This window comes from Astatotilapia calliptera, chromosome 23, assembly GCF_900246225.1.
Source record: "Astatotilapia calliptera chromosome 23, fAstCal1.2, whole genome shotgun sequence".
Classification (NCBI taxonomy): Eukaryota; Metazoa; Chordata; class Actinopteri; order Cichliformes; family Cichlidae; genus Astatotilapia; species Astatotilapia calliptera.
In genome coordinates this window covers 38687699-38704799 of record NC_039323.1, presented here as the reverse complement: position 1 = coordinate 38704799, position 17101 = coordinate 38687699, and the positions used below count along the sequence as shown (strand labels likewise).

The window sequence follows — 17101 nt, the reverse complement described above, 5'->3', positions numbered from 1 at the left end:
CACCAGTGTTGGTCAAGTTACTTGAAAAAAGTAATCAGTAACTAATTACTGATTACTTCCCCAAAAAGTAATCCCGTTACTTTACTGATGACTTATTTTCAAAATAATTAATTACTTAGTTACTTAGTTACTTTTTAAAAACACGATTTACAACCTGAATAGGTGATAAAGCTTTCTTTCAGCTTTCTTTCAGCCCAATTCTACTTTTTCTGCATAATCCATCATACAAAATGTAATCAAATGGAAAAGTCTCTTTTTTTAACTTGTTTTATCAGTTTTAATCTTTTAACTTTATGCATCAAGCAAAAATTAAATTATATGCAACATTCTCTGACTTGAATAAATTAGTTTAACATTTAAACCTATTTTCTGCACATTCCAGCACATAAAATAATTTTTTTTTGTGTTTACACTCAGTCTTTCAAATAGATGCAAGTAAAACACAGCAGAAAATAAAGTCAAAGACTCAGCGGTCCTGTTGCTCTATTTTCACCTGTAAAGCAGGACTTGGGTAGGCGGAGGTTTACCCTGGTGCAGGTGTGCCGCGGTCAGTTGAAGAATCCCAGAGTTTCTCTGTGAATTTCCCATTACATCGTAGCGCACTCGGTGCTTACTCGGAAGTTTAGAGGTTTTTTTCGCTGTAAAAATAAGTTTTCTTCCCACGCACAACGGACACTAATGTTTTTGTCACTTTTTATGGAATCAAACTCAAAGTAAGGTCAGTACTTCCACGCTTTAAAAGCTGCACGCTCATACTCTCTCCCGCACTCATATGATCCATTGTTGATCTGCACACAGCTGTTGTCACGAATGTCGCACTCGCTTACGTCACTGTCATGAGACATTCTCGCAAAAACCTCACGGTTTTAGTAACGCAGTAACGCAGCGTTCCTACGGGAAAGTAACGGTAATCTAATTACCGTTTTTGCAATAGTAATCCCTTACTTGTTACTTGAAAAAAGTAATCAGATTACAGTAACGCGTTACTGCCCATCTCTGCTCTTCACCACGACGGACCGGTACAGCGTCCGCGTCACTGCGGCCGCAGCACCAATCCGTCTGTCCAATCTCCCGCTCCCTTCTCCCATCACTCGTGAACAAGACCCCGAGATACTTGAACTCCTCCACTTGGGGCAGGAACTCATCACCGACCCGGAGTGGGCACTCCACCCTTTTCCGGCTGAGAACCATGGCCTCAGATTTGGAGGTGCTGATCCTCATTCCCGCTGCTTCACACTTGGCTGCGAACCGTTCCAGTGCGAGCTGGAGGCCATCGCCCGATGAAGCCAACAGAACCACATCATCCGCAAAAAGCAAAGATGAGATTCTGAGGCTACCGAAGTTAAAGTCCTCCGCCACTTGGCTGCGCCTAGAAATCCTGTCCATAAAAATTATGAACAGAATCGGTGACAAAGGGTAGCGCTGGCGGAGCCCATCACCCACTGGGAACGAGTCCGACTTATTGCCGGCAATGTGAACCAAGCTCTTGCAACAGCTGTATAGGGATCGAATGGCCCGTAGCAATGGGCCACACACCCCATACTCCTGCAGCACCTCCCACAGGACACCCCAAGGGACACGGTCGAATGCCTTCTCCAAGTCCACAAAACACATGTAGACTGGTTGGGCAAACTCCCATGCACCCTCAAGTATCGTCGAGAGGATAAAGAGCTGGTCCAGTGTTCCGTGACCAGAACGAAAACCGCATTGTTCCACCTGTATCTGAGGTTCGACTAGCAGACAAACTCTCCTTTCCAGCACCCTGGCATAGACTTTCCCAGGGAGGCTGAGGAGTGTGATCCCCAGTAGTTGGAACACACCCTCCAGCCCCCTTCTTAAAGATGGAGACCACCACCCCAGTCTGCCAGTCCAGGCGTACTGCCCCTGATCTCCACACAACATTGTAGAGGCATGTCAACCAGGACAGCCCTACAACGTCCAGAGCCTTCAGGAACTCGGGGCGGATGTCATCCACACCAGGGGCTCTGCCACCAAGGAGTTGTTTAACTGCCTCAGTGACCTTGCCCCCGGAAATTGGCGGGTAATCCCCTTCATCCAAAGACTCTGCTTCCTCCTCGGAAGACGTGTCAGTGGGATTAAGGAGGTCCTCGAAGTATTCCTTCCACCGCCCGACAATTTTCTCAGTCGACGTCAGCAGCGCTATACCAGATCTATACTTTTTCCATGGCCTCTCCGAACTCCTCCCAAACTCGAGTTTTTGCTTCAGCCACTGCCCGAGCCACATTCCGCTTGGCCTGTCGATACCTGTCAGCTGCCTCCGAAGTCCCACAGGCTAACCAAGCCCGATAGGACTCCTTTTTCAGCTTGGTGGCTCCCTTCACCTCTGGTGTCCACCATTTGGTTCGGGGATTACCACCATGACAGGCACCAACCACCTTGCGGCCAGAGCTCAATGGAGCAGCTTCGGCAATGGAGATTGTCCATTCGGACTCAATGTCCCCAGTCTCCCTCGGAATGCTGTTGAAGCTCTGCCAGAGGTGTGTGTTGAAGATCTCGCGGACTGGGACCTCTGCTAGGCATTCCCAGCACACCCTCACTATGCATTTAGGTGCACTGGGTCTGTCCAGCGTCCTCCCCCGCCACCTGATCCAACTCACCACCAGGTGGTGATCAGTTGACAGCTCAGCCCCTCTCTTTACCTGAGTATCCAGAACATATGGTCGCAGGTCTGGTGATACGATTACAAAATCCATCATCGACCTGTGGCCTAGAGCGTCCTGGTGCCACGTGCACTTATGGACACTCTTATGTTCGAACAAGGTGTTCGTTATGGCCAAACTGTGATTTGCACAGAAGTCCAATAGCAAAACTATCGGGTTCAGCTCAGGGAGGCCGTTCCTCCTAATCACGCCCCTCCAGGTCTTGCTGTCGTTACCCACATGAGCATTGATGTCTCCCAGTAGGACAACAGGTGGAGGACCTTCCAGCACAGATGACAGTCAGGACCCGTTTCCCGACCCTAAGGCGCAGGGAACAAACCCTCTCATCCACCGGGAAGAACCCCAACGTACCGGCAGAAAGCCGAGGGGATATTAGAATACCCACCCCAGCCCACCGCCTCTCACCAGGGGCAACTCCAGACTGAGACAGAGTCCAGCCCCTCTCCAGGAGACTGGTTCCAGAGCCCAACTATATCTAGCCGGTACCTCTCAACCTCACGCACTAACTCCTGTGTGCTTAGGAAAAGAGAGATTAATTTATTCCATAAAATATCACAGATTGCACCGCTCAGTACATCCGGCCACACGAGGAAAAATCAGACTTTTTAACATAAATCTCAGGGCAAAATTACGCCTTTAAACTGATTATTAGTTTTTCTTTATTTTCCCCTGAGTTATTGGTTCTGCTATTAGTTAGCCAATATGTAACATGCTAATGCTAATTAGCTAAAGCTATAGTAAGTCTTGACTGCAACCAACCCACCTACTCACCCAATGAAGTCACATTCTGTACTGACACAAGATGCCACTAAACATGTTTTAAAAACTTAAGCACTTATTTCCTAAATCTATCTACACAATGTTACATCTATGTCTGTGCGCTGCTAAACACTAAGTCACTCTGTGAAAATAGATTATCATACAACAAGATGCTGTGATTATTTACACTATCACAGACCATGAGACAGAGCTATGGTTCTAGGGCAAGATGCTATGGCATTTACGCTAAAGCTAGATATCAGGAAAAGAGATCCAAGTGTGGGGACACAGCGACAGGGAAAACTGGAGGTGACCGGGAGAGGTGATCAGAGATATTGCAACAGAGGAGAAATAATGCAGGAAGTAATCCAGCACAGACAGGTTGGTAAATATCTCACTTGTTTACTAAAAATGCAGCCACTGCATCTGGCATTTTTTTTTTGGTACAACCATTTTAAAATGCTAGTATAACGAAAATGAGAGAACAGTCAGATGTCACAATAAGATGACAAAATTTGTTTGTCCTCCACAAGATGGAGGAGAAAGACTGTAAATAACCCTGAATGCCTTTCCTTGCACCTTATTTTGGCACTCATTCCTGTTTTCTACTACCAACTTCCTGTCCGTGTGTAGAAGCTTTTATTTTGATGGGACGATTTCCTGTAAAACTGTTTTTGGCGCAGTTTTCAGCAGCAGTCGCGGGAGTTTAGAAAAGTGATGGCTTAACGGAGCCTATGGTGATTTCTTTTGTCATTAGCAGCCCCCTTGATAGAGGCACAAGGTATGGTTATGATGTAAATAAGGAGACGTTTAGATGTTTTTGTGACAGTCGCTACATTTGTTAAATGTTACGTTGAAACGAACTTCATGTTATAAGGTTTACGATTGTAAGAGTGTGGATTATTTTGCTTACACGCTGTTTCTATGTATACATCCCCAGCTCTTATGGTGAGATTGATGGTTTACTGCCATTAAACCTTCAAAACGTCATCAGTAAAGTGTCATCCTTCATTCGGGGGGGTTCGCTACAGTAAGAGCTTACCTCCGGGAGCAGTAAGAGCTTACCTCCGGGAGCAGTAAGAGCTTGCCTCCGGGAGCAGCGAGAGAGAGAGCTTCCTGCGATCGGAACGGTAACGGCACAGCACGGAGCAGCAAGCTACAGCAGCGGTCCGGTAACAAGCAATTGCTCTCAAAATGGAAAATATAGAAGGAGGTCAGTTAAACGAAAAGGAACAACGAAAGGAATTAACATGCGAAGCTGATGAAACAGCTAATGAAACGTTCCCAAGGCGGTCAGAACGGCCCAGTGCGCCCACAGAGAAAATGCTCTTATATCAAAGGGATGAACAGAATAAAAGAGAGAAGAAACTGCTAACCATTTATGAACATTGGAAAAGTCAGGTCAGAGTATACAGAGAAGACCTGAAAATTGATTTATCAGATTCACGGTTAGCAGAAATGGCTGATGATATTGAAAGGACAGTAAATGATATGACAAGAGCATACAGTGAATATAGAGAGCATAATGAACCATCCCATGTCATAAGGCGCAAAATGGACTCTTGTGAATCAGTGACAAAGGACATTATGAAAATCATATCTGAGCGTTTAGCAGCTATAGACGAGTATGATGCAGATAGAGAAAGGCAGCACCTCCATCAGCTCTTAGCATATGAACATGCTAAGTCCATATTTGGTACTGCATCACAGTCAAGTTACCAATCTGAAGCAAGCATTGCAGCCAAAAGAATTGATGCTGTTGCAGAATTAGCTGCAAAAGAAGCTCAGTATAAAATCACACAAGAGGAAATAAAACAAAAACAAAAAATAAGAGAAATGAAAGAGAAACACAGGAGGGAATTGGATGCACAAAGGTCTGAACTAGAGCGTTTACAAGCAGAAAAGGAAAGGCAAGCAGCACATGCAAAATTAGAGATTTATGACAAAGAGTTTAAAGTTGATATGGACAGTCAGTTAATGTTACAGAGCAATGGGATGTCTGTTATCAACCAAAGCTTTGCACAACCAGCCTCAGAGCTCTCTACAGGTTCATATCACCCACATGTGGAACAATATGCATCCATCCCTGTCAATAATCCTCTACAACAACTGCACTCACAAATTGTCACTCCATCGCCTCCCACAGACGTATTGCAGCTGGCTAAAGCTATTCAAGACAGCATAGCAGTAAGCAGAATTCCAGTGCCTGTGCCCATCATGTTCAGCGGAGATCCCATCACCTACATCGAATGGAAGGCTTCCTTCATCTCACTGGTGGGCCACAAAGGTATATCTCCAGCTGAAAAACTGCATTTGTTAAAAAGGTATATCACTGGTCCTGCTCTTAAGTGTCTTGAGGGCACGTTCTACCGCAGTGATGAAGAGGCATACAAAGATGCATGGAAAAGACTTGACCAACGCTACGGTCAGCCATTTGTTGTTCAAAAGGCATTCAGAGACAAACTGTCAAAGTGGCCTAAAATCCACTCAAAAGATGCAGAAGGTCTACAGGCCTTTTCTGATTTTCTCACAACTTGTCTGCAGGCAACACCACATGTAAAGGGCTTAGAGATACTAAGTGACTGTGAGGAAAACCAAAAGTTATTGCATAAGATTCCAGAATGGCTTGCAACGCGTTGGAATCGTCAAGTCACAGTTGCTCTCACAAAAGGCAAAGATTTTCCCTCTTTCAAGGATTTTGCAGAGTTTGTAGCACTCGAGGCAGAAATTGCATGTAATCCTGTGACTTCTTCATATGCACTCTATTCATGCAGCTCATCCTTGGAGAAAAGATACGTAAGGGAGACCAAACCAAACAGATCTGTGACTCAAGTCTTCACTACACAAGCCACAGTACAAGGAGAAAAAACTAAGTCAAATGACACAAGGTTAAAGGTGGCCTGCATGTTCTGCAAAGATGAAAGTCATCAGTTGTCAAAGTGCCCAAGCTTCTCAGAGAAGTCACTAGACCACAAACGGACATTTGTGAAGGAAAATAAACTGTGCTACGGGTGCTTAAAGGTGGACCACAATGCCAGAGACTGTCGTCATCGCCACAAATGTGACACTTGCAAAGGACGACACCCCACCTGTTTGCACAATGAGAGTCACATGGCAAATGAAAGGCCTCAGAGCTCTACAAACGTCGCTTCAACCACAGAAAATGATACCATGGCAGCCACAGCTCTGAATGTTACTAAGGTGGGTCAATCAGGTAGTACCTCCATGATTGTTCCTGTGTGGGTTTCCACTACTCAGAGTCCATCTAAAGAGCAGCTTGTGTACGCTTTATTAGACACACAAAGTGACAACACATTTGTCAGTGAGGAGATAACTAACCAGTTACAAGCAGCATCCCATCCAGTTAAGCTAAAACTAACCACGATGCTGGGAGTTCACATGACAGTCAAAAGTCAGAGAGTAGCGGGGTTACGTGTGAGAGGTTATAATTCAGATGTTCACATTGACCTTCCACCCTCCTACACAAAGGACTACATCCCATTTAACTATGACAACATACCCACAAATGAAACTGCAAGGCAATGGCCCCATCTGTCAGAGATCGCTGATCAGATACCCCCTCTCCTGAGTTGTGATGTTGGACTACTCATTGGATTTAACTGTCCCAGAACTCTAGCTCCAAAACAGGTTCTACTCGGAAAAGACAATGAGCCATTTGCCATACAGACAGACCTAGGGTGGAGCATTGTTGGTGGCTCATCAGAGTCAAATGAAACTGAAACAAGTCTGTGCCATAGGGTCATGGTAAAGGAAATGCCTGCTGTAACACCAATGGACATGATCAATGTTCTTGAATCAGATTTCAAGGACACAAAGGCATGTGACAAAACGGTCTCACAAGAGGATCTCGTTTTTCTGGAAAAACTTAAGGAAGGGATAAAGAAAAATGAACAAGGATACTGTGAGATGCCTCTTCCATTCAAGCAAAGGCCAAACTTACCAGACAACAAAAGGCTTGCAGAGATCAGACTGGAACACTTAAGGAGAAGGTTGAACAAGGATGAGAACTACAAAAATGATTATGTTGCATACATGAATGACATAATTGAAAGAGGAGACGTGGAAGAAGTACACAACGAAGGAACACAAGGTGAACAATGGTACATCCCCCATCATGGGATTTACCACCCCAAAAAGCCCACAAAACTGCGTGTCGTATTTGACTGTTCAGCCAAACACAATGGAACAAGTCTCAATGATCATCTCCTCCAAGGGCCAGACTTAATAAACAATCTGACTGGCATTCTCTTGAGATTCCGGCAACATCCTATTGCCTTAATGTGCGATACAGAAAAAATGTTCCACCAGTTCCCCGTCAGTGAGAGGGACCGGGACTATCTACGTTTCCTCTGGTGGAAAAACGGTGATGCAAGCACACAACCTCAAACATACAGAATGAAGGTACACCTTTTTGGTGCGTCATCATCTCCAGGCTGTGCAAATTATGGACTGAAGTACTTAGCCAAAGAGCACTGCCACTCGCACCCAGCAGGTTCACAGTTCATTGAGAAAGACTTTTATGTCGATGATGGAGTTACGAGCACAAACACAGTGAAAGAAGCAATGCAGTTGGCACAAGAAGCCAGAGAAATCTGCCACAAAGGTAACCTGCGTCTCCACAAGTTTGTTTCTAACAATCACACTGTTTTGCAAAGTATACCTGCATCAGAGTGTGCTGTAAACATTAACATAAGAGACTTGACATTCAAAGACATGCCTCAAGAAAGAGCACTAGGCATCCAGTGGAGCATTGAAAAGGACTGTTTCAAATTTGACAACACACTGAAAGTCCAGCCAGCCACACGCAGAGGTATTCTATCCACTGTCGCGTCAATCTACGACCCACTTGGATTTTTAGCGCCATATGTGCTGAATAGAAAGAAAATCTTGCAAGAAATGTGTCAGCATGGTGTCGGGTGGGACGACCCCATACCTAATGCACTCAAGCCAAGGTGGGTGAGTTGGCAAAGTGACTTTGTAAATCTAGACAAGCTAAACATACCTCGCTGTTACCTGCCTGCTAACTTTGGTGAAACTAAAGAAATAGAGTTGCACCACTTTTCGGATGCAAGCTCAAGTGGTTATGGACAATGTAGCTATCTGAGGGCAAAGAACGCTAAAGGTGAAGTTCACTGCTCTCTGGTAATAGCAAAGGCTCGAGTTTCTCCAGCTAAACTGACCACAATCCCCAGACTTGAACTAACAGCAGCTGTAGTTTCAGTCTCAGTCAGCAACATGTTAGGGGAAGAACTGTGTTATGGTGCAAAGGAGTACTTCTGGTCTGATTCAAAGGTGGTGCTGGGCTACATAAACAATGATGCACGTCGTTTCCACACCTTTGTAGCTAACAGGGTTCAGAGGATCAGGGAAAGTACAAGCCCTCAGCAGTGGTTTTACGTGCCATCAGAACTGAATCCAGCTGACGGTGCTTCGAGAGGTGTAACTGCTGTTAAGGTTCAAAATATTGGGGATGGAGACAAGAGAAAAAACCACAATAACAACACTGGTCCGGCCGGGTTGAGTCAAACGATGATTTAATGATCACACACGTGGGAGATGGACACTGATGCAGACAGCCTCAAAATCTCAAAATGGTGGAGCATTGCTCAAACTTTTATAACCTCTGGTGCCTCCACCTTATCATAAAAAGCCTAAACATTCACATGCTCTCTCTCACACAGCGCCTGAGCTACGACCTTGGCTCCCTGTTTATCTGCTCCTGCTGAAATGGGGCAGAAAACTCCAGCACACTCTGTTCTCTTCTACTCAGACAAATTAGACAATAACCTTCTGCGAACAGTATTTCTTATAACTCAGCAATATAATGCATCATAAAACAATATCATTCATTCACAACAAGTCAGCAATTTAATGTAATGCAAATCAGTTTAACTAATGCAATAGTTATCAGCTTCTTCTAATTCAGGAGAATAATGCAAACTAAAACTACATAATACTTCACAATCTTTAATTAGGGGTATAACATGGCATAAAATAATATCATAATTTTACACTGTCAATGAGTTAAATAAGTCTATCTGGTTCACTGGCCCCTCCTTTTTGTGGAAAAATGAACTGCCCACAGCACAACCTGTCGAGCTGGATCTGACCATAGGAGATCCAGAAGTCAGAAAAGTACAGACAATGTTAACCAAAGTCACAGACACTGTAAGTCTTGCTGAATGTCTAAGTAAGTTCTCCTCCTGGTCCAAAGCAATTAAGGCTGTAGCACGTCTCATAAGAAGGGCTAGACACATCAAGTCAAATGCATCAGCTACAGTGAGTGAGCAGAAAAATGCTGAACTTGTGATCATTCGACATGTACAAAGTCAAGCGTATGAACAGGAAATAAAACAGCTGAAGAAAGGAGAACAGCTCCCACATCATAACAAACTGTTTAAATTGGACATTTTCATGGATACAGATGGTCTCCTCAAGGTGGGAGGGAGACTCCAGCATGCAACGAGTGACACCTTCAAACACCCGATCGTGATCCCAAAAGAACATTGTGCAGCCAAACTCATAATATCTCACTGTCATGACAAAGTAAAACACCAAGGAAAGGGATTCACCATAAATGAAATCAGATCCAGTGGCTACTGGATTCCTGGAATGAGTAAAACAGTTGCCTCATTCATCCGACAATGTGTGATCTGCCGCAGACTCCGCAAAGCTCCAGAGGGTCAGAGGATGAGTGACCTACCTCCACATCGCTTAGAGCCCTCTCCTCCCTTCACACACTGCGGCATGGACTGTTTTGGTCCATTCGTGACAACAGAGGGAAGAAAACAACACAAACGGTATGGACTCCTACTTACTTGCTTTTGTTCTCGTGCCATTCACATCGAGTTCTTAGAGGACTTGTCTACTGATGCATTTATTAATGCATTAAGATGTTTCGTTTCAATCAGAGGTGAAGTTCGACACATCCAATGTGACCAGGGAACGAACTTTGTTGGTGCTCAGAATGAGTTTAACCCTTTAAGACCTACCATAGAACCAAGTCCGCCAGAGCTTATATTATATTTTTACATGCTGTGGAGCCATTTTTGGGAGCATTTCAAGTTGCTATACATCAATACAACCATTATAGCCGAAACTTTAATAATATGTCTGCATTAGGTGCATAGTAATTACATAAATTGCAAAAAAGTGCAATAAACTACAAAAAAATTGAAAATCGTTTTTGTTTTTTTAACATATATTTCTAGTTAGAGAAATTTAAGAGGCTCATCCCCCAAAACTGTAAATACAAAAAAGTTGCACAAACTAGTTTCCCACCACAGGAAATTTATTTTGAGTGTCTTCATAGTTTTATTTTTGAAATACACCAATTTTTATATACTGCAGGAAAAACGAAAATAAATATTATAGTGCAAATTTGCAAAATAACAGCATATGCATAAAAATAAACTAATTTCCAGCAGTGCAATATGAGTCCTAAGCATCCCAGAAACGACACAGAAAGTCATAAACTCAAACATAACTTTTTAAAACACAAGTATAGGCTCATAAGGCCCCGATCGTAAAAAACTACATTTCCGCAAAATGACGTCACTTCCGGTTTCGGGCAGGTCATGCGGTCATGTGATAGTTCGCCTGATGGACGTAGGAAGTGTTACAAACAGCTGATCGGATCGGCGAAGCGTGTTTCTGGAATATTATGTTTTTGTTGCTGCAAGTGATTTTTATGCAGTTTTTGCAAAGCTATATGTGGAAGGAAACCGTGACCTAGGACAAGCTGATGGCATAAGATGTAAGTACAACTCCTCCGGTTTCATATGCAAAAAAAATGATTGCGCTAGCTTACGTGGTTGCAGAGCTACCGGGATTTAAAAATAGTTACGCAAAACAGAGCGTGCCCGCTCCGATCGGCTGTAAAGGGTTAAAGCAGCTTTAAATTAGCTAGACACTCAGAGACTAAATACATACTTGACTGAAAAACAATGTGACTTTGTGATGAACGCACCCCATGCTAGTCATACAGGGGGAGTGTGGGAATGTCAGATAAAGACTGTCAGAAGTGTGCTGAATACCACTCTGTCACTGGCTCATGACAGACTCAATGATGCTTCATTACGGACGTTATTCTATGAAGCCATGGCTATAGTCAATAGCAGACCTCTGACTATAGATAACTTGAACAGCCCCAACAGCCTAGAACCACTCATGCCCAATCATCTGCTGCACATGAAATCCAATGCACCGTTGCCCCCACCTGGTGCCTTTTCAAATGAGGACCTGTACAGCAAGAAGAGGTGGCGCCGCGTGCAGTTCCTTGCAGAGCAGTTCTGGAGCCGCTGGAGACGAGAATACATTCACAACATCATTTCAAGGCAAAAGCGGCACTCACCAAAGAGGAATCTAAAAATAGGTGATGTTGTGTTGGAAATGGATGAACTGGCACCCAGAGGGGAATGGAGACTTGCAAGAGTTGTAGAGACTGTCAGTGGAAAAGATGGACTTGTGCGAAGGGTAAAGATCTCACTTGGAGAAAAGAGACTCAATAATAAAGGTCAACGCTCTTCTAAACTATCAGTTGTTGAGCGTCCAGTACAAAAACTTGTATTGTTGTTAGAAAGTTCCTAAGGTAACTCCTACATGGGTTATTTTGTTTGGGAAAATGATTCATTTTGGTTCTTATGTAAACCAATTATTCGTAATTTTGGTGGGAGTGTAAATAACCCTGAATGCCTTTCCTTGCACCTTATTTTGGCACTCATTCCTGTTTTCTACTACCAACTTCCTGTCTGTGTGTAGAAGCTTTTATTTTGATGGGACAATTTCCTGTAAAACTGTTTTTGGCGCAGTTTTCAGCAGCAGTCGCGGGAGTTTAGAAAAGTGATGGCTTAACAGAGCCTATGGTGATTTCTTTTGTCATTAGCAGCCCCCTTGATAGAGGCACAAGGTATGGTTATGATGTAAATAAGGAGACGTTTAGATGTTTTTGTGACAGTCGCTACATTTGTTAAATGTTACGTTGAAACGAACTTCATGTTATAAGGTTTACGATTGTAAGAGTGTGGATTATTTTGCTTACACGCTGTTTCTATGTATACATCCCCAGCTCTTATGGTGAGATTGATGGTTTACTGCCATTAAACCTTCAAAACGTCATCAGTAAAGTGTCATCCTTCATTTGGGGGGGTTCGCTACAAAGACCACACCAACATCACTCCTCTGGTTTCCATCTGGAGACAGTGTTCACATTGCATTCTGTGGCTGCTGTCAGCAGCAGTTATGCAGTTTAAGGTAATTTCATGGTTTTAAGTTGCAATAATACAATATGGTAAAATACTTTATTTTTAATAAATCTGATTTAATGTACACATTGTTGGGTTTAAAACACACATTTAAAGGTTCTACAAAATGTTTCCAGGGTGGAACCAACCAATCGTCAACCCTAAACAACCAGTCTGTAGTTTAGGGTTGACGATATTTTCAGTTACACGCTACATTTGGTAAAGGGCAGCATGCTTTCCTCTCTCAGTTGGTGGTAGAGAGTTGCAGACACATGCAGTTGTCATGAATCACTGTGTGGCAGGCAGGAGTTGGACCCAAGATGCAGGCAGACTCGAGGGATGAACTCAAAAAACTCAAAAAACTCAGCTTTATTTGCTGACAGGGGAAAAGCAAAGTTCTGTATCGAGGCTTCGAAGCGTGTGTCGAGTAATTGAGGGGGCGTTTCCGCGACGCGCGTATCGAGGCTTGCTTCATTTATGGGAAGAGCTGAAAATGATGACGTCCGAAGCCTCGCTGCCCGGCTGTACCACGTGACTGGTTCATAAAGCGGTTCGAACTTTGCCGGGAGCTATGACAGCGATACAAACCCCTCAGACTTCAATCAAAATGTGGGTGTTTGATGGAGAGTTGCGGTTAGTGAGAGTTTGGAGACAGTTTGGAGGTTTATGAGAGTGAGGAGAGAAAGTCAGGAGAGAATGGAGGCAGCTAAGAAGAGGAGGATGTCCTCCCCTGTGTGGGAACATTTTGATTTTATTCCTCCCAACAAGGTATGTAAATTTCTACAGAAGATGTATTTTCATAACACTGATGGTGCAATACAATTTATGTTACGCGGCTTTACTTTTGTACAAGGTGAAGTGTTTGCTATGTGCCAGGGAGCTGGGATATAACAACAACACCTCATCCATGCTTAGGCACTACAGAGCTTTGCATGAGAATAAGGGGAACAGCGATTGTGGAGCAAGACCAGGTGAGCTATCAAATGCCATGATAATATAGCATGCAGTAATGTTACTAAATGATATAACAATATTATACAGCTGTAATAAGTTACGTGTGTGATATTTATATTTGTGCTTTGTCTTTATTGTCTTTCCTCAGGAGAACAATCTCAAATAGATGAAGACCTGGTTAGCATGGTGATTGAGGACTCCCAGCCATTTAGCATTGTGGAGGAAAGGATTCAAAAGATTTGTTAAATCATTAAATCCTAGCTATGTTCTCCCCACTAAAGGTTATAAAAGCAGTGAATATTTAGTTTTTACTGAATAAAATATGGGCAGGACTGAGGCCTAAGTGTGTAGCTGTCCATACCTCAACATTAAAGAGCACAACCACTGTCCACACCTAACCACACCTCACCTCACAGTAAATGATCATTTCCATTTTAAGCATTTCCAAATAATCATTTTCCATACTGCCACTATAAATATACACAGTATACTGTCATCACTACAATATACATGTTTTACACACTCCTTTTGTTGTTGACATTTACAGGCTGTGTGCAAAAGGCCACACTCTTAAAATTCATGCCAACTAATATTTTTACGTCCAGTAGGTGTCCTGCTAGAGCAAATGAAGCTTCAAGAAGCTTTGTGCTGGGGTGAACCAATTGGATGAAAAGCTTCAGTGCTTCATGAAGCTTCATCTGCCCATCACTACCCATCACTAGAAAAGCATACTAAACTAAGAAAATATAAACTCACACTTTACAGAGAGGCACACGAGGAAAAACACCGCTTGAGGGACAACACGACACTGACTCAGAGAAACACGGGGTTTAAATACACTGGGAAGTAACGAGGGGATGAGACTCCAGACTCCAACTCCAGTCCTGGAGAGGCACTGTTCTTTTTTTTATTTAGCTTTTAGATGCATCCTTGTTCTGACACACCTGAATCAAATGAATGGCTTGTTGTCAGGCCTTTGCCAAACTTGATGCCATGCTGAAGAGCTAATTCAAGCATTTGATCCAGCTGTGTTTGAGCACGTCACACATGCTCCTGCTACTCCCCCTCTTTTAGTGGAACTAGATTCAGTGATTCAAATCGTTGGTACTCTCTGGTCTTCATGTGGTTTCACAAGTCTCAACAGACAACATAAACGCCCCCAAATAAAGTGGAGCAATAAGCACAGCGTGTTGGCTGGCCAGAGTTCTGGACACTGAGTTTCCCAGAGTGTAATTTATTTTCTCAGCGTTTCTCAAATGTTCTTAAATAAGCTTCATCTTTGAACTAAAAACCAGCTTGAAACCATGGCTCTCACTCGAACCCCCGAAACAACCTCCAAAGAAAGGAAGTCAAGCGCTCATCTGCCCCGGTGGCCTAATGGATAAGGCACTGGCCTCCTAAGCCAGGGATTGTGGGTTCGAGTCCCATCTGGGGTGCTGTGCAGCAGAGTGGCGCAGCGGAAGCGTGCTGGGCCCATAACCCAGAGGTCGATGGATCGAAACCATCCTCTGCTATGTGTTTTGGATGGCCCGATGTTCTGAACTGTGTCCAAAAACAGACGACACTCAGGTCCTGTTCCCCCCCAAAAATGCAGACAAGTAACCCTGTAGTACAGGCACCGAGTGAGTCAGTCATGTACCATAACTGCCCCCGATCACCAAAGGCGACTCCTTATGTGTACATAGAGCCTAGCAAATGGACTCCAACTCCAGTCCTGGAGAACTCCTTTTTTTTATTTAGCTTTTAGATGCATCCTTGTTCTGACACACCTGAATCAATTGAATGGCTTGTTGTCAGGCCTTTGCCAAACTTGATGCCATGCTGAAGAGCTAATTCAAGCATTTGATCCAGCTGTGTTTGAGCACGTCACACATGCTCCTGCTACTCCCCCTCTTTTAGTGGAACTAGATTCAGTGATTCAAATCGTTGGTACTCTCTGGTCTTCATGTGGTTTCACAAGTCTCAACAGACAACATAAACGCCCCCAAATAAAGTGGAGCAATAAGCACAGCGTGTTGGCTGGCCAGAGTTCTGGACACTGAGTTGCCCAGAGTGTAAATTATTTTCTCAGCGTTTCTCAAATGTTCTTAAATACAGCTTCATCTTTGAACTAAAAACCAGCTTGAAACCATGGCTCTCACTCGAACCCCGAAACAACCTCCAAAGAAAGGAAGTCAAGCGCTCATCTGCCCAGGTGGCCTAATGGATAAGGCACTGGCCTCCTAAGCCAGGGATTGTGGGTTCGAGTCCCATCTGGGGTGCTGTCCAGCAGAGTGGCGCAGCGGAAGCGTGCTGGGCCCATAACCCAGAGGTCGATGGATCGAAACCATCCTCTGCTATGTGTTTTGGATGGCCCGATGTTCTGAACTGTGTCCAAAAACAGACGACACTCAGATCCTGTTCCCCCCCAAAAATGCAGACAAGTAACCCTGTAGTACAGGCACCGAGTGAGTCAGTCATGTACCATAACTGCCCCCGATCACCAAAGGCGACTCCTTATGTGTACATAGAGCCTAGCACAGGGATTCCAACTCCAGTCCTGGAGAACTACTTTTTTTTATTTAGCTTTTAGATGCATCCTTGTTCTGACACACCTGAATCAAATGAATGGCTTGTTGTCAGGCCTTTGCCAAACTTGATGCCATGCTGAAGAGCTAATTCAGGCATTTGATCCAGCTGTGTTTGAGCACGTCACACATGCTCCTGCTACTCCCCCTCTTTTAGTGGAACTAGATTCAGTGATTCAAATCATTGGTACTCTCTGGTCTTCATGTGGTTTCACAAGTCTCAACAGACAACATAAACGCCCCCAAATAAAGTGGAGCAATAAGCACAGCGTGTTGGCTGGCCAGAGTTCTGGACACTGAGTTGCCCAGAGTGTAAATTATTTTCTCAGCGTTTCTCAAATGTTCTTAAATACAGCTTCATCTTTGAACTAAAAACCAGCTTGAAACCATGGCTCTCACTCGAACCCCGAAACAACCTCCAAAGAAAGGAAGTCAAGCGCTCATCTGCCCCGGTGGCCTAATGGATAAGGCACTGGCCTCCTAAGCCAGGGATTGTGGGTTCGAGTCCCATCTGGGGTGCTGTCCAGCAGAGTGGCGCAGCGGAAGCGTGCTGGGCCCATAACCCAGAGGTCGATGGATCGAAACCATCCTCTGCTATGTGTTTTGGATGGCCCGATGTTCTGAACTGTGTCCAAAAACAGACGACACTCAGGTCCTGTTCGCCCCCAAAAATGCAGACAAGTAACCCTGTAGTACAGGCACCGAGTGAGTCAGTCATGTACCATAACTGCCCCCGATCACCAAAGGCGACTCCTTATGTGTACATAGAGCCTAGCACAGGGATTCCAACTCCAGTCCTGGAGAACTACTTTTTTTTATTTAGCTTTTAGACGCATCCTTGTTCTGACACACAGAATCAGAATCGGAAACTTTATTG

At 44.1% G+C, this 17101-nt stretch overlaps 6 non-coding genes across 6 annotated transcripts; all 6 read left to right on the top strand.

The window, feature by feature from the left end:
* Positions 1-15020: 15020 nt before the first annotated feature.
* trnar-ccu (transfer RNA arginine (anticodon CCU)) lies at positions 15021-15093 on the top strand. Its single transcript has one exon. It is a non-coding gene; the product is annotated as a tRNA-Arg (tRNA).
* A 6-nt stretch (positions 15094-15099) lies between these two features.
* On the top strand, positions 15100-15171 carry trnam-cau (transfer RNA methionine (anticodon CAU)). The gene has a single exon. It is a non-coding gene; the product is annotated as a tRNA-Met (tRNA).
* A 674-nt stretch (positions 15172-15845) lies between these two features.
* On the top strand, positions 15846-15918 carry trnar-ccu (transfer RNA arginine (anticodon CCU)). Its single transcript has one exon. It is a non-coding gene; the product is annotated as a tRNA-Arg (tRNA).
* A 6-nt stretch (positions 15919-15924) lies between these two features.
* Positions 15925-15996, top strand: trnam-cau (transfer RNA methionine (anticodon CAU)). The gene has a single exon. It is a non-coding gene; the product is annotated as a tRNA-Met (tRNA).
* A 674-nt stretch (positions 15997-16670) lies between these two features.
* Positions 16671-16743, top strand: trnar-ccu (transfer RNA arginine (anticodon CCU)). Its single transcript has one exon. It is a non-coding gene; the product is annotated as a tRNA-Arg (tRNA).
* Positions 16744-16749: 6 nt separating this feature from the next.
* Positions 16750-16821, top strand: trnam-cau (transfer RNA methionine (anticodon CAU)). Its single transcript has one exon. It is a non-coding gene; the product is annotated as a tRNA-Met (tRNA).
* Positions 16822-17101: the final 280 nt, after the last annotated feature.